Source organism: Rhinolophus sinicus, chromosome 18 (assembly GCF_057876585.1).
Source record: "Rhinolophus sinicus isolate RSI-liver-muscle chromosome 18, RSI-T2T, whole genome shotgun sequence".
Taxonomy (NCBI): Eukaryota; Metazoa; Chordata; class Mammalia; order Chiroptera; family Rhinolophidae; genus Rhinolophus; species Rhinolophus sinicus.
In genome coordinates this window covers 104,655,910-104,680,160 of record NC_142518.1, presented here as the reverse complement: position 1 = coordinate 104,680,160, position 24,251 = coordinate 104,655,910, and the positions used below count along the sequence as shown (strand labels likewise).

Sequence of the window (24,251 nt, the reverse complement as noted above, 5' to 3'; positions counted from 1 at the left end):
AAAAAAGTGCATGCATATAGCTGCATTTTTATTTAAAAAACAGTAGAATTTTTTTTTTTTACTTCTGCATAAGTATTATCAGGTTGTATATAATACACGTTTGGATCCAAAACTCAGTTGGCTTCCACACAAACCAAGGAAACATTTTGAAAAAAATATTGTCAATAAATATTCTAAACTCTATCTCATAAAATTTAAAATAACACCTGAAACAGCCCCAAATAGAAACATACCAACAAAAGGATCTTAACCCAAAGTTCCTTTTTTGTATTCTGCCACTAACTGGCTGGAATTTCCTAGACAATACCTTACCTACCTCCTCCTCTGTAAAATAAGGATTAGATGGATCTTAAGATTCCTTTCAGTCCTTCCTTTTCTAAAACGACCATCTAAACAAACATCTGTTATCTGGGGGACAGTGTGAGGTGCTGAGAATATAAACAAACTTAATTCTTTCTATTCTTTTTTTTTTTTAAGTTTCAGGTGTACAAAACAATGTAATAGACATTTATCATTGATATCCCTCATACGGCGATAACCCCCCTCCACCAATCTACTACCGCTCTGACATCACACACAGCCATTACATTTCCACTGTCTCTATTCCTAATGTTATACTCCACTTCTTGTAACTGTGTATATGTATATATGTGTATATATATGCACATATATACGTATATATGTATATATACGTATATATGTGTGTATATACATATATATATATATATATATATATATAATTATAGTTGACATTCATTATTGTTCAGCTTCAGGTGTACAGTGCAGTGATCAGAGGGGATTAGAAAGTACAATTGGTAACCACAAGATGGCCACAGGGGTACGAAAGTCAGCCTGGGGAATGTAATCAATAATGTTGTAAAGATTCTGTAGGGTGTCTGATGGACACTTGTCTTATTAGTGAGACCACCTCAGGGATGATGTAGATGCCTGATTCTTTCTGTTCTTGAGAAGCAATTTAATGGGAAGGCTAACACAAGTCAAATGCTAAGAGCACAGAGTTCAAGGAGTAGGGAGGGGTACCAACAGAGGACACTAGAGAATTTCACATGAGGTACGATCTCGGGGACCAGGTTCTTAGGGAATTCTCACTGAGGGCTTATGATAGGCCTTCAAGGCTTAAGTAGCTTTATTTATGAGGACAATTGGAGAGACTTAGAAGCTTCTTGGACCCAGTGATACTTGTAAAGGAACAGTAGAGATGGACTTAGAAGGAATCAGATCATGGGTGGTTCGGAAGGCCAAGTTCAGGAGTTTAGATTATATTTTTTGGGAAAGGGAAGTTAATACTCAGGGGAATGAACTGTTAACACTGATATACAAATTGCTACTCCACAGTGAACATAGAAGGTGATATTTGAACTAGGATAAAAAGGAAGACAATACTTTGAAAAGGTGAATGGTATTTTGACCAAAAGAAATGCTGTGTATAAAGACACAGAATGGAGAAAATGTATTACATATTTAGGAAACGGACATCGTTCCATAATAGCTGGATAAAGGAGAGCATCACATACTATAGTGACAGAAAAAAATGAAAAGATAGGTGGGGATCAACTTAGGAGAGCTCAGAAGAGCATGCCAAGGAATTTAGATGTTATTTTGTGAGCAAAGGAGGCCTTTTAAAGATTCTTAAAGAAGAGAGGCACATGATCTGAACTGCTTTTTAGGAAACTTCAAATCTGGACAACTCTAGCTGCAATCTAAAGGATGATTTGGAAGATACCAATAAGAAGAGTGGCAATTCTATCGTCATTGCCCAGGTGAGAAATGATGAGAGACTGGATAGAAGGAGAACAGGTAAGAAAGAAGTAAATGCCAAAGTAAAAGTAAAGTTGAAAGCAGCAAAATCTAACATTACAAGAGGAAAAGTTCATGCTAGAATAAAACAACAGTAGTAAAAATCATGAAACACTACTACCGTGTTTTCCCGAAAATAAGACCTAGCCAGACCATCAGCTCTAATGCATGTTTTGGAGCAAACATTAATATAAGACCCGGTCTTACATAACATAACATAACAACATCACATCACATCACATCACATCACATCACATCACATCACATCACATCACAACATAACACAACACAACATAACATAACATAACATAACATAACATAACAATATGTGATATGATATGATATGATATGATATGATATGATATGATATGATATGATATACTATAATATAATATAATACCTGGTCTTATATTAATGTTTGTTCCAAAAGACACATTAGAGCTGATTGTCCGGCTAGGTCTTATTTTCGGGGAAACATGGTAATAGCAGTCGATGCAACTTACTGTGTGGTACTTAACTGAGTGCCAGAAACTGTGCTAGGAACTTTACATATTTTATTTAATCCTTATGGTTCCTCTCTGACAGAGGTTATTCCCATGTTTACTGATGAGGCTATTGAGACTCAGAGAGGTTAAGAAATTTGCTTATGGTCACACAGCTAGTATTGAAAAACTACTCAAATATTATGGTGTTTCTTGGTTATTCTATAGTCTTATTTGTGCTCAGTGATCATGCCACATAAATTTAGGTGTTCTGTCCCCTGTGACTTTCTACATGTATACATAATTATTATTTATTTGCCTATCTATTCTAAACCTCTTGAGGGAAGAAATCATATTGTTTTATTTTAATATCCTCAACACCTAGTGGGATGTGCAGCCAATAATGGAAATTCAACAATAATTTTTTAAATTATTTTTCAGTTTTGATTGTGGCAAAGTACACGTTACGTAAAATTTACCACCTTGAATGCAGACTGGTGCAGCTGCTATGGAAGGCAGTGTGGAGGTTTCTCAAAAAATTACGAATAGAATTACCGTATGACTCAGCAATCCCTCTCCTGAGTATCTACCCAAAAAATCTGAAAACATTTATCCATAAAGATATGTGTTCTCTGATGTTCACTGCAGCTTTGTTTACGGTGGCCAAGACATGGAAACAACCAAAATGTCCTTCGATAGATGAATGGATAAAGAAGTTGTGGTATATATACACAATGGAATACTATTTGGCAGTAAGAAAAGATGAAATAGGACCATTTGTGACAACATGGATGGATCTTGAGAGTATAATGCTAAGCGAAATAAGTCAGACAGAAAAAGCAGAGAACCATATGATATCACTGATATGTGATAAATAAACCAAAAACAGCAAAAGAACAAGACAAAACAAACGAGAAACAAAAACTCATAGACACAAATATATGGTGATGGAAGAACTGACTCTGGGTGATGAACACACAATGAGATTTATAGATGATGTCATACAGAATTGTACACCTGAAATCTATGTAATTTTACTAACAATTGTCACCCCAATAAATTTAAAAAAAAATTTTTACCGCCTTAACTCTTTTTAGTGTACAGTTCATTAGTGTTAAGTATACTCACGTTACAGAGCAACAGACCTGCAATACTCTTTTCATCCTAAAAAACTGAAACTCCATACTCATTAAACAATTCCCCACTTGCTCTTCCCTGAGCCCTTTACAACCACTGTTATACTTTTTGCATCTAAGAATGTATCTTAGGTAAGTGGAATCATACAGTATTTCTTTTTATGACTGGCTTTATTTCAATTAGCAAAATGTCCCCAAGGTTCATCCATGTTGTAACATTTGTCAGAAAGACCTTCCTTGTTTCAAAGAATATTTACCATGAGATCTACCTTCTTAATACATTTTTAAGTATACAATACAATATTGTGAACTTTAGGTACAATGCTATACAGCATATTTCTAGAACTTATTTATCTTGCATAACTGAAATTTAATAACAACACTCCATTTCTCCCTCTCTTGAGCCCCTGGCATCCAGTTTTATTTTCTGCTTCTACAACTTGACTATTTTACATACTTTCCTTTTAAGTCTTTTTTCAATTACAGTTAACATTCAATGTTATATTAATTTCAGGTGTGCGCGTAGAGGTTAGACATTTATATAATTTACAAAGCGATCCCCCCAATTAGTCCAGTAACCACCTGGCACTATACATACTTATTATGTTATTATTGACTGTATTCCCTATGCTGTACTTTGTATCCCTGTGACTGTTTTGTAACTACCAATTTGTACTTCTTAATCCCTTCTCCTTTTCCACCTAGCTCCTCCACCCTCCTCCCCTCTGGCAACCATCAGTTTGTTCTCTGCATCTATGAGTCTGTTTCTGTTTTGTTTGTTCATTTATTTTGTTTTATAGATTCCACATATAAGTGAGATCATACAGTATGTGTCTCTCTCAGTCTGACTTATTTCACTTAGCATAATACCCTCTAGGTCCATCCATGTTGTTGCAAATGGTAAGATTTCATTCATTTTTATGGCCGAGGAATATTCCATTGTCTTTTTTATCCATTCGTCTATTGATGGACACTTAGGTTGCTTCCATATCTTGATATCTTGGCTATTGTAGATAGTGATGCAGTGAACACAAGGGTGCATATATCTTTTCAAATTAGTGTTTTAGATTTCTTCAGCTAGATACCCAGAAGTGGAATTCCTGGGTCATATGATAGTTCTATTTTTTAATTTATTGAGGAACCTCAGTACTGATTTCCATAGTGGCTGCACCAGTCTGCAATCCCACCAACAGTGCACTAGGATTCCCTTTTCTCCACAGCCTCGTCAACACTTGTTTGTTGATTTATTGATGATGGCCATTCTGACAGGTGTGAGGTGATATCTCATTGTGGTTTTTATTTGCATTTCTCTGATGATGAGTGATGTTGAGCATCTTTTCATATGTCTATTGGCCATGTGGACGTCCTCTTTGGAGAAATGTCTGTTCAGGTCCTCTACTGATTTTTGAATTGGATTCTTTGTAGTAAGTTGTATATGTTTCTTATATATTTTGGATATTAACCCCTCATCAGATGTACTGTTGGCCCATATTTTCTCCCATTCACTACGTTGTCTTTTTGTTTTTTTTGTAGTTTCCTTCACTGTGCAAAAACTTTTTAGTTTGATGTAGTCCCATTTGTTTATTTGTTCTTTTGTTGCCCTTGCCTAAGAACACATACCCCCCAAAGTATTGCTTACAGAAATATCAAAGAGTTTACTGATTACGTTTTCTTCTAGGAGTTTTATAGTTTCAGGTCTCACATTTAAGTCTTTAATCCATTTTGAGTTTATTCTTGTATATGGTGTAGAAAGGTGAACCAGTTTCATTCTTTTGCATGTGTCTATCTAGTTTTCCCAGCACCATTTATTGACGACACTGTCTTTACTTTATTGCATTGTATATTCTTGCCTCCTTTGTCATAGATTAATTGACCTTATAGACATGGGTTTATTTCTAGGTTCTGTATTCTGTTCCATTGATCTATGTGTCTGTTTTTATGCCAATATCATGCTGTTTTGATTACTATCACTTTGCAGCATAGTTTGATATCAGGTAGTATGATACCTCCGACTTTGTTCTTCTTTCTCAAGATTGCTCTGGCTTTTGGGAATATTTTGTGGTTCTATATAGATTTTAGGATTTTTTGTTCTAGTTCTGTGAAAACTGCCATTGGTATTGTCATACTAATTGTACTGAATCTATAGATTGCTTTGGGTATTATGGACATTTTAATGATATTAATTCTTCCTATCCATGAGCACGGTGTGTGCTTCCATTTGTATTTTCTTCAGTTTCTTTGTTGAATGTCTTATAATTTTCTGAGTACAAGTTTTTATCTCCTCAGTTAAATTTATTCCTAGGTATTTTATTATTTTTTTTTATTTAAATATTTTTTATTTTGTAAACCTAGGTAAATTGATTTTTTAAAAAGAGAACCACATATCAATGTTAGTACTGAAAGTACAGATATCAGTACGTATTCTACAGATTTTAAATGGCTAATAAGAGAATATGAACAAATTTGTGCTGATAAATTTTACAACTTAGATGAAATGGACACCTTTCTTTGAAAAATACAAACTGTCGGGCTGGCCCAGTGGTTCAGGCGGTTGGAGCTCCGTGCTTCTAACGCTGAAGGCTGTCAGTTTGATTCCCACATGGGCCAGAGGGCTCTCAACCGCAAGGTTGCCAGTTTGATTCCTCAAGTCCCGCAAGGGATGGTGGGCAGTGCCCCCTGCAACTAAGATTGAACACAGCACCTTGAGCTGAGGTGCCGCTGAGCTCCTGGATGGCTCAGTTGGTTGGAGCGCATCCTCTCAACCACAAGGTTGCCGGTTCGACTCCCACAAGGGATGGTGGGCAACTATCCCCCACAAGTGATAGTTGCGCCCCCTGCAACTATCAACAGCAATTGGACCTGGAGCTGAGCTGCGCCCTCCACAACTAAGATTGAAAGGACAACAACTTGACTTGGAAAAAGTCCTGGAAGTACACACTGTTCCCCAATAAAATCTTGTTCCCCTTCCCCAATAAAAAAAAGGAAAAGAAAAAAAAAGAGAAAAATACAAACTTTCAAAACGGATTTAAGGAGAAATAGAAAAATTTCGATAGCCCTATATTAACAAAATTGAATTCATAATTTAAAATCTTCCCTCAAAGAAAATTCCAGTCCCAGATGGCATCATTTTTAAGATTTGTCAAACATTTAAGGAATAAAAAATCCAATTGTAAACAAACTTTCAGAAAACAAAGTAGGGAATACTACCCAACTGAGTTTTTTAAAATTTATTTTATTTATTTATTTATTTATTTATTTATTTATTTATTTATTAGTTTCAGGTGTACAAAACAATGTAATAGTTAGACATTTACACCTCTCACAAAGCGATAACCCACCTCCCCTAATCTACTACCCCTCTGACATTGCACAGTTATTTTATTCTTTGATGGAGTTATAAATGGGATTGCTTTCTTTATTTGTCTTTCTGATAATTCATTATTGGTGTATAAAAATGCAACAATTTCTGAATATTAATTTTGAATCCTGCTATTTTTTTGAATCTATTTATTAGTCTAATAGGTTTTTGGTGGATTCTTTAGGGTTCTCTCTATGTACTTGTAGTATCATGTCATCTGCAAATAATGACAGTTTTACTTCCTCCTTTTTAATTTGGATGCCTTTTCTTTTTCTTTTTTTTTTTTCTGTCTGATTGCTGAAGCTAGGACTTTCAATACTATGTTGAATAAAAGTGGTAACAGTGGACATCCTTGTCTCATTCCTGATCTTAAAAAAAAAATAAAAAATTAGCTTTTCACCGTTAAGTATGATGTTAGCTGTGGGTTTGTCATATATGGCCTTTATTCTGTTGAAATATGTTCCATATCTTCCTTTCTAAGGTTGATTAATAGTCTGTTACATGGATATACCACAATTTGTTTATCCATTCATCTATGGATGGACAGTTAGGTTGCTTCCACCCTTAAGCTATTGTGAATATAATGCTGCTATAAACATGGGTGTACAAAGCTTTTTAAGACCTTGCTTTCAATTCTTTGTGGTATATACTCAGAATTGGATCGCTGGATTGTTTGGTAATTATATTTTCTATTCTTTTGAGAACTTGCAATACTGTTTTCCATATCAGCTACATCATTTTAGATCTCTATCAACGGTGTACAAAGCTTGTAATTTCTCCACATCCTCACCAACACTTGTTTGTTTTGTTTTGTTTTGTTTTTAAAGAATAGCCATCCTAATTGTTGTGAGGAAGTCAACACTAATTTTAGAATAAATTAATGAATGCTTAAAAATAAAATGAAATGTTTCTAGCCTAATTTATCCTATTTCCTTTCCTTTCATTGACTCTGTTCTTTTATGGATAACTATGGACTCTATTATTGCTATTATATCTTTTGATCTATGCTTTGTTAGGCTATATGAAAATAGTGCTTGATTGAGGAGTCAGCCTCCAGTCCAGTAGCCCAGCGTAGCCTGCTCAGAGCCCAGCCCATGCACGTGGCTGCCAGACCTGTAAAATTGTGCCATCACCTTCACTCATCCCAGGGGAACCTAAGAGCTGGCAGCCCACTCCCCTCCTTTGGTTTCCAGCCAAGTGCTGCTTCGAATGCTGCATCAAGTGTATGGGCGGGCCCGCCCTATACTTCTCTGGGGGCCACCTCTGCTTCTCTAGAGTCGCCTTGTTCTGTGGCTGTGAGCATGTGGCACTCGTGGGCACCATGGTGATTCTTTAGCAACACTTCTCCAGCAGCACCAGTGACCGCGCCTTGCTGAGGGAAGTAATACAACTGATGGCGTATGTCATCTATGGAATCAGGTCCTTTTTCTTCTTGTATGGGATCGTTCTTTTGGCAGAAGGCTTTTCCGGCATAAGGGCAGTGAAAGAACTGCACAGGGAATTTAAAACAACTGCCTGTGGCCAATGCATCCCTGGAATGTTCGTCTTCCTCACCTATGTGCTGGGTGTGCCTTGCCTGGATGTGTTTGGTTTCTCGGTGGTTCCATGTTTATGTTCTATAGTGTGTGGTCAACTTGTGAAGTCACTGTGTCACCCCGACCAACGGGAGAGCCAGTGTGGAGCAGCAGATCTGCATGGATATTGGCAATGTGGTAAATCATTCCTTGGAATGCTTCCCCAGGAAAAATATGTGGCTGTGCCCTAAACATCTGCGATACAAATGACTTCTACATATCTTATCACCTGTTCACAGTGGCCTGGATAGGAGCTGGTGCCACCATCAGCACCCTGGTCCACTTTCTCATGAAATTTCTTCTAACAGGGCTTTCTTAAAGGAAGCAAGCAAAGTGCAGGCTTACCAGAATATCAAAGCAAAGGAAGAACAGGAACTGCAAGATATCCAGTCACGATCAAAAGAACAACTCAATTCTTACACGTGAATGTTTGCCAGAGTGCTTCAGCCAACGAATTTCCAGCTCTGACAAATCATCAGAGAGCTGCTCTGCAGTCCAGACGTGTATCCCACCAAACAAACTAACGTACAAGTACAAACACTTCACTGTCTGTCTCAAGCTGCTGGGATGTATTTCGAGGAAAACCTTCTGGTAGTTAAATCTTTTTCTTTAGAACAGATATTGGGAGTTTCATGTCGGCCATTTTAAAAGGCAACATTTGGATTGTTCATCCTTTTGAAATTTGTGGCATGTGCACATTTATTGCTAGAGTAGTGCTACCAAGACAGGCAATGAGAATGTGGCATACTTCTTGATAGGGACCTGTGATGTGCCAGCATCAGGGGATGTGACCATAAATGTATGTATGCCATCTGTCCTCAAATAAGTATATCTAAATAGGGAATAAAATAGAATTGGTGTGAAGTTTCATTTCTGACAGCTGACATTTATGAAACTGTAGCTCATCAAAGATAATGTGATTCTTACAAGTGACCTTTTTCTTTTAATTAACTGACTTTTCCCCTAAGTCGAAGACACATTAATATCCTGATCCAATCAGAAATCTTTTTTGCAATAACTCTAAAATGAGCTACTATAATGCTGCTCCACCTACCATTGAAGAAGCTGGATTCTGACTCATTGACATGCTTTCCAGAATCAATTTTGTAATAGATTTCATTTTAATAAAATGACTTGCTTGCCATCATTCTTCTTGGGAAATAAATGTCAGCTCTTCCTTAATGAGTACTTGCTTTAAATTTTTAAGAACTTATATTACAACAGAATACCTAAAATCCTTCATAGGATTTTGTTCCACAAGTGTTTTTCTTAACTAAGAATTGTTACCTTATGAAAATGACCACCATTCTAAACCGTTTTTATAAGGTCTTCTTACCGAACCAGAGCCCACTGTCCTATATGCATAGAAGCCGATACTGTGGCACCGGCTCTTGAGAAAAGAAAGAAGCTTTATTTGAAAGTCAACTGGCAAGAAGACAAGAAGCAAGGTTTATATCTGTCATCCTTGATCCAGGATTTGGGGCAGGTTTTAAGGGATAGCAGTTAAGGTTTCACAAGTGTTACTTGTAATTGGTATTTCACAGTGTTGTTTGTAAGTGGTGTATGCAAGGCTTAAACTTTGCTTCTGTGACTTTTTAGAAACAGGATAGGACCACGTTCTGTGGTTACAGTGGGAATAATTAGTTTAAATTTAATACCAACTATCTAAAACCTAATTACAAATAGACCAAAGACCTACTTTATGAATTTGAACACTTAAGTAATTGAAATTAGGGTTGGTATTTATTTCACTTTTTCTTATTGAAATCTTGGTTTCCTGAAATAATAAAGTTTGATGTTCAGCAAAAACAAGATGCTTGAGTTTAAGCCATTTTCAAAAGGAACTTGCCTTCTAAATCATTGTGTTCCAAAACATAAGTGACTATAGCGGTTGAGTATTAGTGATGATAAATGTTGTGTTGTTCTTTGTGAAATGATACATGTAACTGTTGGGTGCATCAGTGCTTTTTAAAAGGGTCTGCATAACATATAGGATCAACTATGTATATTTATGCTAAGAATTACCTTGTGGTTTGGCTGTTTCCATATACATGTGCAGAAATGTATTAACATGAAAGGAAGCAGTCCTTTATCAAGATGCTATTAAAATTGAATATTATTAAAAGAAATTGAAGAAAACACAAAGAAATGGAAAGATATTCTGTGTTCATGGATTGGAAGAATCAACATAGTTAAAATGGCCATACTAACCAAAACAATATACAGATTTAATGCAATTCCCATCAAAATCCTAATGGCTTTTTTTTTTTTTTTTTTTTCAAGAAATAGAACAAAAGGGGCAGCCAGATGGCTCAGTTGGTCAGAGCATGGTGCTCATAACATCAAGGTCTCTGGTTCGAGTCCCACATGAGACAGTGAACTGTGCCCCCCCCCCCAACTAGGTTGAAAAAACAATGACTTGACATCCTGGAAAAACACACTGTTCCCCAGTATTCCCCAATAGAAAAAAAGAAAGAAAGAAAGAAATAGAAGAAAAACATCATCAGATTTGTATGGAATCACAAAAGACCTTGAATAGCCAAAGCAATCTTGAGAAAAAAGAACAAGGCCAGAGTTATCACACTCCCTAACTTCAATTTATACTACAAAGAGACAATAATCAAAACAGCATGGTATTGGTAGAAAAACAGACACACAGACCAATGGAACAGAATTAAGAATCCAGAAATAAACCCACATATATATGGGCAAATAATTTTCAACAGAGGAGCCAAAAACATACAATAGAGAAAAGAAAGCCTCTTCAATAAATGGTGCAGCGAAAATTGGAAAGCCATGTGCAAAAGAATGAAACTAGACTGCTATTTGTCACCATATACCAAAATTAACTCAAAATGGATCAAAGACCTAAATATAAGACCTGAAACAACAAAATTGCATAGAAGAAAGCATAGGTGCGAAACTTAGGGACCTTGGTCTTAGAGAGGATTTTATGAATTTGACCTCCAAGGCAATGGAAGTAAAAGCAAAAATAAATGAATGGGACTATATCAAACCAGAAAGCTTCTGTACAGCAAAAGAAACTGTCAACAAAACAAAGAGGCAACCAATCTAATGGGAGAAGATATTTGCAAACAACACCTCTGAGAAGGGGCTAATATCCAAAATCTATAAACTCATACAACTCAACAACAACAACAAACAATCCAATCCAATTTAAAAATAGGCAGAAGACCTGAACAGACACTTCTCCCAAGAAGACATACAAATGGCCAACAGATACACGAAAAGAGTCTCAACTTCACTAGCTATTAGGGAAATGCAAATGAAAACCACAATGAGATATCACCTCACACCTGTTAGAATGGCTATTAGCAAGACAAGTAATAACAAGTGTTGGAGAGCTTATGGAGAAAAAGGAACACTCATACAGTGTTGGTGGGAATGTAAATTGGTACAGCCACCGTGGAAAACAGTATGGAGTTTCCTCAAAAAAATTAAGAGTAGATTTACCATATGACTCAGCAATCCCTCTTCTGGGTATCTACCCAAAAAAATCTGAAAATATTTATCAGTAAAGATATACGAAGGTTGGATAATCAAGGTCGCGAACTCATCCTAGTAAAAGTGCTACCTACCTCATTGCTGAATATCACTATGGTCACCTTCAAAGTACTCCCCTTGGGAAGCTATGCACCGACGCCAGCGCCTAGTCCACCCTTCAAAGCAGTTTTGGAACTCTTTTTCTGGAATGGCCATCAGAGCTGTCGTCATATTACCCTTGATATCCTGAATGTCATCAAAATGTCTTCTTTTCAATATTTCCTTTATCTTCGGGTAAAGAAAGAAGTCATTGGGGGCCAGATCAGGTGAGTAGGGAGGATGTTCCAATACAGTTGTTTCCTGGCTAAAAACTCCCTCACAGACAGTGCCGTGTGAGCTGATGCATTGTCGTGATGCAAGAGCCATGAATTGTTGGCGAACAGTTCAGGTCATCTAACTTTTTCACACAACCTTTTCAGCACTTCCAAATAGTAAACTTGGTTAACTGTTTGTACAGTTGGTACAAATTCATAATGAATAATCCCTCTGATATAAAAAAAAGAAGTTAGCAATGTCATTGTAACAAGTTCACGAACTTAATTGTCAGAGCTCGTATGTACCCCGATGTCCATAGCAGCCAAGACATGGAAACAACCAAAGTGTCCTTTGATAGACGATTGGATGAAGATGTGGTACATATATGCAATGGAATATTACTCGGCCATACGAAAAGATGAAATAGGGCCATTTGTAACAACATGGATGGATCTTGAGACTATTATGCTAAGAGAAAAAAGTCAGGCAGAAAAAATTGAGAACCATATGACTTCACTCATATGTGGGATATAAAAGTGAAAGCAACAAAAGAACGATACAGACAAATAAAGAAACAAAAACTCATAAACATAGACAATAGTTTAGTGATTACCAGTGGGTAAGGGGGAAGGAGGATAGTAGAGGAGGGTAAAAGGGGTAAAATCAAATATATGGTGATGGAAGGAGAACTGTCTCTGGATGGTTAAGTGCACAATGTGATCTATAGATGATGTAATACAGAATTGTACACTTGAAACCTACCGTGTTTCCCTGAAAATAAGACCTAGCCGGATAATCAGCTCTAATGCATCTTTTGGAGCAAAATTTAATATTTAAGACCTGGAATTATATATTATATTATATTATATTATATTATATTATATTATATTATATTATATTAGACCCAGTCTTAGAGTAAAATAAGACCGGGTCTTATATTAATTTTTACTCCAAAACACTCATTAGAGCTGATTGTCCAGCTAGGTCTTATTTTTGGGGAAACATGGTATGTAATTTTACAAACCAGTGTCACCCCAATAAATTTAATAAAATGAAAAAAGAGATGCTATTAAAATTGGACATCAAGTATAATATTTCATTTGGATGCTTTTTGTTGTTTCTGGTAGTGCTGAAAAATGCCTGTCTGGAGCTTGACTAGGTTTTTGTTGTTGTTGTTTCTTTGTTTTTCAATTGGGAGAAGCTCTCTTCTGTGTCAACAGTTGTTCCAGAATAGTTTGTTCTTTTTCTTTCCTGTTGCATGACAGACTTAAATATTTTTTCCAGCAGTGGAGGTGTTGTTAGAGTCCAGTGTTCTAGAACAGGCAGTGTCTAACAGCTAATTTTACTTTTCTATTTCTGGTAACTACTACCAGGAATTTTTGAAAACTTTTTAAAAAAATAGTCTAATTTTTTTTATGTAAAGAGCATTCAATTTTGCTACGTATACATTTTTTTTTTTTAAGATTTTATTGGAGAAGGGGAACAGTGTGTACTTCCAGGACTTTTTCCAAGTCAAGTTGTTGTCCTTTCAATTGTTGTTGTGGAGGGCGCAGCTCAGCTCCAGTTCCAGTTGCCGTTGCTAGTTGCAGGGGGTGCAGCATACCATACCTTGTGGGAGTCGAACCGGCAACCTTGTGATTGAGAGCCCAGTGGCCCATTTGGGAATCGAACTGGCAGCCTTCGGAGTTAGGAGCGTGGAGCTCTAACTTGCCTGAGCCACCGGGCCAGCCCTACGTATACATTTTTGTCACATCACAATAAATCAATATTTTCTATCAGTGCCAAGGGTTTCCTGTAGTTCTATTCAAGTGCTATAATGAATATTTGTAGATAATAGTAAAAAATAATAATAAAAGAAAGAACTGCGGAAACTTTGCACTTAAAAGTCATTCTGTATTTCAGAGCTGTTCTTCTCTTCTCAGTAAGCATCTGACAAAGCTTACATAGGATTACCCAGCTGACCTTTTTCATAGTGAACTCCTGGCATATTTGGGTAATACAGGAGTTTCAGACAGGCGCTGGTCTCTGTTTTTCATGTGTAGGTGGTTTCACATCACGGGCTGGCAAGAATATCCTTAATAAAACCTATGAACAAGATTCATTTTATGGCTTAGGTAAACCAGTCAAATTTTGTTTGTTGTGTGTGCATTATAAAACAAAAATGCAGAAAAACATTACCCATAGATGTTTTCTTTGGAAGGAATGAAAATATTGCTTATTCTAAGCCATGTAGCATATAAAACTTGAAATGTGGAGATACTGATATAATTTTTTTTATTGGAACATTTTAAAAATTATTTCTTTTTTCCAGTTACAGTTGACATTCAATATTATTTTATATTAGTTTCAGATGTACAACGTAGTGGTTAGACATTTGTATAATTTATGCAGTGACCCCCCCAATTAGTCTGGTACCCACCTGGCACCACACATAGTTGTTGCAACATTACTGACTGTATTCTCTATGCTGTACTCTACATCCCTGTGACTATTTTGTAACTAGCAATGTGTATTTCTTAATCCCTTCACCTTTTTCATCCTGGAGATACTGATTTTAAATGTCAAACAGAAAACTATCTGTTAAGGTGCTGTGTAGTATTTTTCGTTTGCTTTCTGCAGCAGCAATAAGTAAAAATTTTAGCCTAGAGTACATTTGCAAAAGCAAATAAAAAAGCCTTCATAAATATATGTTCATCTAGTGTTCTTAATTTGAGGTTTCTGCTACCAAAAAAAGAGGGCCTCAGCTATATGTTATACCTATTTTGTTTTAGATCCACTGTTTAGAAGGACTTTTGTCTTTGTAGTGAAAAATTTATATTTTTGTTTTCATTTCTAGAAAATAAATTTGTATCCAAACAAAACGTATATATAAGATGATGTGATAAAATATATGAGATACTGGGCAAGGTTTAGCAGGTGCCTTGTTTGTGTTCTGAACATTCAGAAAGAAAGAACATTGGGTCAAGTGAAGCTAAAAGAAAATGTAGGAGATTAGTTAAAACTGGTGAAAATGAATTTTGTACCACTTTGAAGTAAATTATCTCATAAGACTTTAAAATGCATAATCCCAATTAAATCTTAGGTTACTTTTTCCTTAGGGTTCTCCTTTAATTATTTAGATGCAATTTGGTACTGTTTAATATTGAGTTTTTGGTTTTCATTTTTTCAGTTTTTATGTGACAAAGACCTTAAAAATAAAAAGGAATGACCTTTTAAAGAGCAAGGTGCTTAATTTTCTTGAACAGATTATATAGCTTTCAATCATGGTTATGAATTTATTTTTCTTAGATTCCAGATATGGGGTCAAATTCAGTACAGCTTAGATAATATTCTCACAAGTTCACTTCACTCAATCAGTATTCACTGAGTACTTATTATAATCAAGGCATACGGCTAAGACTAGAGTAGAATAAAAGGGAACAAATTAAACACTAGCCCTGCCCCCGAGGAGCTCACAGTCTAGTGCAGATAAGGCAAGTAAATTTTTTAAAACCTGTGACATAAGATGGGGAGTAAGTGCCATAAAAAGTACAGAAAACATAGAGTTCCGAATAGACCACATACACACTTGTTAGCAGTCAGTTTCCCAAACAGTCATTCAACCTATCGGTAAACTGGAGGAAGACCCAGCCATTGTCCCTTTGGACACTCTACAAGGATTTCACATGAGAGGTTCATTCAGATCGTATGTAGCAATAATCTTGTTTTAAACCAGATGTGGCAAAACCTACTGTAGAATTCCACTATACTTTTAGTGATATCAGGCCGCAGAATCCCATGAAAATAGGTTGGAGTCCTGAGCCGAGGGAGACCTCACAAAGAACATAAACTACAGGGCCCACTTTTTTCTTTTACCTTATTTATGCAAAGGCAGCCAGGCCTGAACGGTATTTCCAGACAATTCATGTATCTGGAATGTTGTTTATTCCTAGTTTTAGACATGAAAACTCATGTCTAAAATTTGTTACGTTGATTAGCACACCCTCTATTGCAGATTTCATGAAAAATGTTGAAGGACTGTGACCAGCCCTGGGTTGGTTCAAAAGTTCAGTTGTTAACTCATTTAACTAATCAGATTCAAACTAACAAATTAGCTTATGGATAAGATACCTAATTAATTGATTAAATAATTATACACCCAAGCATATATCTATCTATATATAGCACATTCTTCTAAGTATTTAAAATAATTACAAACAATGTAATGAACAGTTTCTAAATAATCAGAGCCTTATTCAAAAGTGTCTTACTAATATTCGTTCGTTTGTTTCACGAGCCTATTAAAACTGGTAACCTTTGATGCCTTGTTACTAAACTAAGGATGTTGTCATTTCTTTAAACATATTTGAAGTGACATTTCTCAAGGTGTTTCAGACCCTGGTTTCAAACAATGCTAAAATTACTCGGAAGACTTTATAACCTCATAACAAGTTGACCCTAAAACAATATTAGCACCCCTTTTTCACCATATGTGGTTCAAATATCTTTTACTTCTAGGAGGCCAAATACACAATTGAAGGATAGAGATTTCTTGCTATGGACTTCTGATACAACATGGTGGATGAAACACATGTTTTAAAATCTACACTACCTTACAGAAACTATGCAAATTCTATTTAATAAATATTTATAGTTCTTATATGAGCCAGGGATTGTTCTTGGAAGTGAACAAAACAGAATTGAACAAACAGGCAAACATACTGTCATAATGCTTCTGTTCTTGTGTTTGTTTTTCAAGTAAAAACCCCAGTAGTCCCTCTCCCCTGAACTCCTCCTGATTTTATGTAACCACTGCTGGACTTCTCCAATTGATTGCATTATAGGCGAATCTAAATTAGCATCTCCAAACATCTTGATCTTTCCCCTCCCCACTCACACAATCTGTTCCATTTGGAATCTCTCCCCATCTCAATTAAAAACAATGCTATCCATTCAGTTGCTCAGAACAAAGATCTTTAAGTCACCATTGTCATAGCTTCACAATTCCTGCTTCCAATCCACCGGCAAACCCTGTGCGTTCTATCTTCAGAATATACCTAGAGTCTCACCATTTCTCACACCCTCCAGAGCTACCATGTTGGTCCAAATCACCATCATCTCACACTTCAATTGTTATATGGCCTCCTAACTGACCTAACTGCTTCTTCCCTCCATCAACTATTTTCAACACAGAGGCCAGAGATCCTGGTAGGACAACAGCAAGATGGCAGACTAGGAAGCCCTGTACCCTCTGCCTTCCCATGGAGACACCAGTTTAACAACAATGCGTGGACCAATTTTGTCTGTGAGAAATCCAGAAATCATTTAAGAGGCTCTTACACCCAAGGCAAGAGTAAAACCAGCCCCGTCAAAAAGAAGTAGGAAAATTCCTGGCACCCTCTCTCGATAGTCGCTGCCCTGGCACAGTGCCACACAACTGGGAAGAAACACCCAGCTCCCTGATTCTTCTTGGGGAGGAAAAAAGAAGATTGGACCATAGTCCAACATTCTGACCTTCCAGGAGGACTGCCTGATGGACTAGCTTTTGTTTCACTTGTCTCAGAGTGCTGATGAGATATGACATAGTCTAGATGCCTGGAGGCTGCTGAGAACAAAAAAAGAGCTGGTCCAAAGGACCTATGGTACAACTGACAGAGACTGATACAAATTGGCAGCCTCTCCTTCAGGGGCGTACTGAAGAGTGGAGCATGCATCCCACATTCCAGCTTTTCTGGAGCAACTGGTTTCTGTCTCGCTTGTCTTGGAGTGCTGATGGGACCTGGCATATTCTAGAAGCCTAAGGGCCTCTGAGAACAAAATGAGCTCAGTGACTTGCTCCTGCTCCATAGGACCTGTGCTGTAGCAGACAGAGGCCAAGAGATAGTTCCAACCAAGTACCTTAGATCCAGAAAAATGATCTTTCAAAAATGAGGGGGGTATCACAGCATTTCCAAAGAAACAACAAAAAAAAATTCTTGCTAGAAGATCTGGCTTACAAAAAATACTAAAGGAAGTTCTTCAGGCTGAAAGCCAGTGACATAGGACAGAAATTCTAATCCATACAAAATATCAAAAGGCAATTAAGTTCGCGAACTTGTTGCAACGATGTTGCTAACCTTTTTTGATATCAGAGAGCTTATTCATTGTGAATTTGTACCAATTGGACAAACAGTTCACTGAGTTTACTATTTGGAAGTGCTGAAAAGGACGCATGAAAAAGTTAGACGACCTGAACTTTTTGCCAACAATTCATGTCTCTTGCATCACGACAATGCACAGATCACACAGTACTGTCTGTGAGGGAGTTTTTAGCCAATAAACAAATAACTGTATTGGAACACCCTCCCTCCTCACCTGATCTGGCCCCCAATGACTTCTTTCTTTCCCTGAAGATAAAGGAAATATGGAAAGGAAGACATTTTGATGACATTCAGGACATCAAGGGTAATACGACAACAGCTCTGATGGCCATTCCAGAAAAAGAGTTCCAAAATTGCTTTGAAGGGTGGACTAGGTGCTGACGTCAGTACATAGCTTCCCACGGGGAGTACTTCGAAGGTGACTATAGTGATATTCAGCAATGATGTATGTAGCACTTTTCCTAGGATGGGTTCGCAAACTTAACTGTCAGACCTCGTATAATTATAAAAGGAAATATAAATGTCTTTTCCTTCTGTTAAGTGATTTTTAAAAATTGTATAAAATAATATGTATGTAACTGTGTTGTTGGACCTGTAATATATATGACAGTAATAACAGCACAATGGAGGTGGTAAATGTAAATTGAGACCAGATGAGAATTCAAATCCATAGGAATAAATGAATAGAGCCAGAAATGGTAAATAAGGTTAATATAATGCACTTTCTAATTATACTTTTTCTATTTTCTTCTCTCAGCTTCTTCATATTACATAAAATTATATAAAGTAATAATTAAAGTAGTATATTCTTAGGATTGTATGCATACAGGTCTATTAATAGCTATCATTAGTAGTCCAAAAAAGGGAAGAGAATAGAGCTGTACAATTATATAGAGAATGGAGCTGTAGAGTTATAACATTTTTCACTAGAATTAAGTCACATAAATTCGAAGTAGATTCTGAAATGTTGAGAGGTATATAGTAAGCCCTGGGGCTAAGGAAATATAAACATATTATGAAAAAAAATCAATTAAGGAATTAAAATGTTACACTAGAAAATATTCACTGAATTCAAAAATATTCTTAATATATTCAGAGATAAGAGAAGATGTACCATCCATCAAAAAACAAGTTTTATCTAAAAAGGGAATATTCAGAGAATAATAAATACATTTTAGAAGTTAAATATATGAGAGCATAAATGTTTAAATATCAATACATAATTTAGAATATATAATTGAAGAAATGTCCCAGAAATTAAAACAAAAAGATAGAGAAGAAATATGACATAGAAAAGTTTATTTATTTTTTTATTTTTTAAAGATTTTATTGGAGAAGGGGAACTTTATTGGGGAACAGTGTGTATTTTTCCAAGATTTTTTCCAAGTTGTTGTCCTTTCAATCTTAGTTGTGGAGGGCGCCATTCAGCTTCAAGTTGTTGTCCTTTCGGTCTTAGTTGTGGAGGGCACAGCTCAGCTCCAGGTCCAGTTGCCGTTGCTAGTTGCAGGGGGCACAACCCACCATCCCTTGCAGGAGAACCAACAACCTTGTGATTGAGAAGACACGCTCCAACCAACTGAGCCATCCGGGAGCTCAGCGGCAGCTCAGCTCAAGGTGCCGTGTTCAGTCTTAGTTGCAGGGGGCGCTGCCCACCATCCCTTGCAGGACTTGAGGAATTGAACTGGCAACCTTGTGGTTAAGAGCCCGCGCTCCAACCAACTGAGCCATCCAAGAGGCAGCTCAGCTCAAGGTGCCGTGTTCAATCTTAGTTGCAGGGGGTGGAGCTCACCATCCCATCCGGTTCCACAAGGAGTTGAGCTGGCAACCTTGTGGTTGAGAGCCCGCTGGCCCATGTGGGAATCCAACCGGCAGCCTTCGGAGTTATAAGCATGGAGCTCTAACCACCTGAGCCACCGGGCCGCCACCTAAAATATTTTTTAAATGTCTTGAAAATCATTTCAGCATATCTAACATCTGAATTAACAGAAGTTCAAGAAAGAGAGAATGAAGAAAAGAGAGAGGGAATGTCTGAATTAAGTAAAATTCATACAACTGCAAAGTATGGTTTTCCAAATCGAAGGGACCCAGCACAGCGAAGAATGAAAAGAAGCTTATGATATCATGAAATTTTTGAACACCCAGGATAAAGAGAAAAATGAAAAGTTCACTGAGCTGCTTCTGGCTAGGTTGGAGTAAGACGTATGAGAAGAGCTCTCATGATAACAGTAATAAAAGTGGACAAATCATATGAGACAATTGCGTTCAGGCATTTATCAACAGGCAACACACACTGCAGTCTCTTAGGGAGGCAAACATTCATAAGCTTGTCCACTCACCTGGATTCCAGCTGCAACTGTGAGCTCTGATCTCTGCCTCATCAGCCCAGTGAGACTGTCTTGGCCTCCAGCTCGCTGCACTGTGGTCTGCAGTGTACTAACGCCTGGATGACTTTACAAAAGAGAGGAGAAAGCTGAGCAGACAGTAGCTCTAGAAGTCTGTTAGGGAGTCCCCCATGAGTTAGTCTCTGAGGTTCAGGTTTAACCCAAACCTGGATGAAACTGTCTGAGGTTTACCAAAGAACAGCTTCTATGGGGTGAAAACCAGAACAGAGATACTAAAGGTTCAGTCGTGCCAGGGGACATTAGAGTTCCAGCCCAGCCAGACCAGGAAGACCACATTATCACTTCCATAACGTTCTAGAATGGCAAACATTAAAAAGAAGACACAACCAAGTGCTGTCGAGGATGTGGAATATCTATAACTGTCGTACATTGCAGGTGAGAATGTAAACTCATTCAACATCTTTGGTAAGCATTTTGGTGGTTTCTTATAAAATGAAATATACACTTACAAAATGATTTCACCCTCCTATCTCTAGGTATTTATGATAGAGGAATTAAAAATCTTGTGTACACAAAAACTTGTGTATGAATGTTTATAGCATACTATTGTCGTAACAAAAAATTGGATATGATTTAAATTTTATCAATAGGTAAATGGATAAATAAAATGGTAAATGGTATATCCACACCACAGTACACCGCTCAGTGACAAAAAGAAAGTAACTGGATACGCATAACAAGGGCATGAATCTCAAAAATGTTGTGTTGAACAACAGCCAGACATAAAACAGAACATACTGTATAGTTTCAGCAATGTGATGGTGGTTACACAGATGCATATATTTGTCAAAAGTCTTAATTTTATACTTCAAAGTTTGTTTAAAATAGTAATAGATGAAAAAAGAAACAGGAAAATGCAGTCCGTGTTCATGAAAAAACAGCAATCAATAGAAAGTAAACCCCAAATGACCCAGATATTAGATGTAGCAGTCCAAGTCTTTAAAGCAGAGATTTTAATTTTCCTCAAAGTGTTAAAGGAAAAATATGACAAAAGAATTGAAGGAAAATTCCTGAAATAGAGAATCTCTGCAGACAAAAAAATGGAAATCTATGAAAAGAACTGGATGGAAAAACCAGACCTGAATAGTACAATACCGATTTGCAAAATCCCCTGGGTGAGTTTGAGAGCAGATTGGAGGTGACAGAAAAGTCAGTGAATTTGAATATGGATCAAGAGTAACTTTCTAATCTGAAAAACCAAGATAATATGATACTGCAAAAAAATAATAGAGATTTAGAGTCTTGTGCCACAATATTAAAATCCAATGCATTTATTTGGAGTCTCAGAAGGAGAAAAGCGAGAATGGGCTGCACATTATTTGAAAAATATTTGAAATTTTCCCAAAGTTGATCAAAATAATCAATTGAAAGGTTAGAAAAGCTCAGTGAACCCTGGGCAGGATAAATTCACATACAGGTCCACACATATGCAGGTACCTCTAGTTTTATCTAGTCAAACTATTGAAATACCAAAGACAAAGAAACATTTAGTCAGTGAAAAAAAAAAAGGTATTAGATACAGAGGAGCAAAGATACAAATTAGCTGACTTCCCCTTCAGCAACAACCGTGTTTCCCCAAAAATAAGACCAAGCTGGACAATCAGCTCTAATGTGTCTTTTGGAGCAAAAATTTTACTATATAAAACCAGGTCTTATATGATATGATATGATATGATATGATATGATATGATATGATATGATATGATATGATAATATAATTAATATAATTAATATAATTAATATAATATAATATAATATAATATAATATAATATAATATAATATAATAAATAGGTTAGAGCGTGGAGCTAATAACATTAAGGTTGCCGGTTCGATCCCCTCATGGGCCACTGTGAGCTGCACCCTCCTTAAAAAAAAAAAAACTAAAAGAGAAACAATCAACCCAGAATTCTCTAGTAGATGATGAGACCCTTCCCCCCCAAAAAAAAACGTGAAATAAAGACATTTTTACAGAAACAAAGAGAATCTGTCACCAGCAGACCTGCACACCAAGAAATGCTAAATGATTTCTTCACACAAAGGCAATGATGCCTGGTGTAAGCTCAGATCCACAGTAAGAAATGTAAGACGCCAGAAATAGTAAATTAGTGGGTAAATACAAAAGCTCCTTGAAAGAAAAATATTGAGGGGCGGGGGGACCTAGATCACATACGAAAAAAAAAAAAAAAAAGAAACATTAGAACTATCCTTTAAAAATTCTGAAAGGAGGTCGTTTCCTACATAATATTATGTATTTAGCCAACCAGGAATTGATTATAAAGGTTGAATAATCTCATGTTCAGATTTTTAAAATTCTTTTCCTGCATTCTTTCTCAGGAAAATGCTGAATGATGGGTTACACGAAAACAAAGGTGTAAAACAAGAAAACAGGAGACGCAGTATCCAGAAAACGGGCTCCAACAGAGGAGCGAGGTAAAAGGAATACTAAGACCCTTTCTCAGGAATTCTGCTCCATTGGGTTGGGAGTGGGTCCCATGTAGATGTAGTTTTAATAAGCACTAGGTGATTCTGATGCAAAAGGTCTGATTTAGGAACCAGTGACATATATTTTCTTCTCTGCTTTTATAATAAGCCTGTGAACTTGGCACACCACATATTATCCTCATTCTACAAACTTAATCAAGGTCGTATATTTAATAAATAGCAAAACTAGAATTAGAACTCCGTGTTTTGAGATCGGATCATTCTCACTTCTGAAATCCCAGTCATAACAGTGTTTCTCAAACTGTTGTTCACAGGCCACCAGCTTCGGAATCTGCTAGGATATTTGTTAAGTTGCATATTCTGGGCCCCATCCAACTGAGACTCCAGTGTACGAGGTCTGTGACTGGGCCCCGGATCTGAATTATTAGCAACTGGTCCAGTGCTCTGTGTACTCGCTGAAGTTTCAGAAGCATCATCTATACTCCAAAAGGTGACTACTTACAAAGGAAATAGCCAGAGGAGCCATTGCCAGCACATAAGGTACCTTTGGGTAAAGTACAAAAAGACCTCTCTCCCTGAAATAATTATAGACGCCCTTCTTTCCTATAAGCAGAGTCAGGAATTGGAAGAAAAGAAAGAGAACAGTTGTCCCCATCAGTTATCCCCAGGGCCAGGTGTCTCTGTGCATGGCAAAAATCAATGAAGCTATTGTGGGAGAGGAATCACTTGTATATGCAAATGTGTATGTGTCAATTTCCCATCCTGTCAACAATGATATTGATGGCTATTTTTATTTATATCTCGTAGTAAGCTGGCTAAATATACAATTTGAACCCAGTTACATTAGAATATAGTCAAACCACGTAAAGATACAAAGAACAAAACGTGGTTAGCAGAAGCTTTCCGGTGACCCTTGTTTATCTACCCTTTCCCTTCTTCCCTAGGTAGATTTTGGAGTTACTGATACTCCCTTTCTTAAATCCTCCAGTATCTCCAAACTATATTTAAATGGTGCCCAACCTCTCAATTGAAGGAAAGCGTATTGAATATAAATCTCTTTACTTGGTATTCTTTCATTCCCACATACTGTGTACACCTGT

General features: G+C 36.8%; 1 long non-coding RNA gene and 1 pseudogene across 1 annotated transcript in view; both read left to right on the top strand.

Annotated features, from left to right (window-relative positions):
* The window catches only part of LOC148754689 (uncharacterized), a 257,160-nt gene extending 233,484 nt beyond the window's left edge, over positions 1-23,676 (top strand). Inside the window, exons 4-5 of the long non-coding RNA XR_016020004.1 lie at positions 23,044-23,139; positions 23,466-23,676. This is a non-coding gene — a long non-coding RNA (uncharacterized LOC148754689). The remainder of the gene's footprint in view (positions 1-23,043; positions 23,140-23,465) is intronic.
* LOC109456646 (neuronal membrane glycoprotein M6-b pseudogene) lies at positions 827-8,952 on the top strand (annotated as a pseudogene).
* Positions 23,677-24,251: the final 575 nt, after the last annotated feature.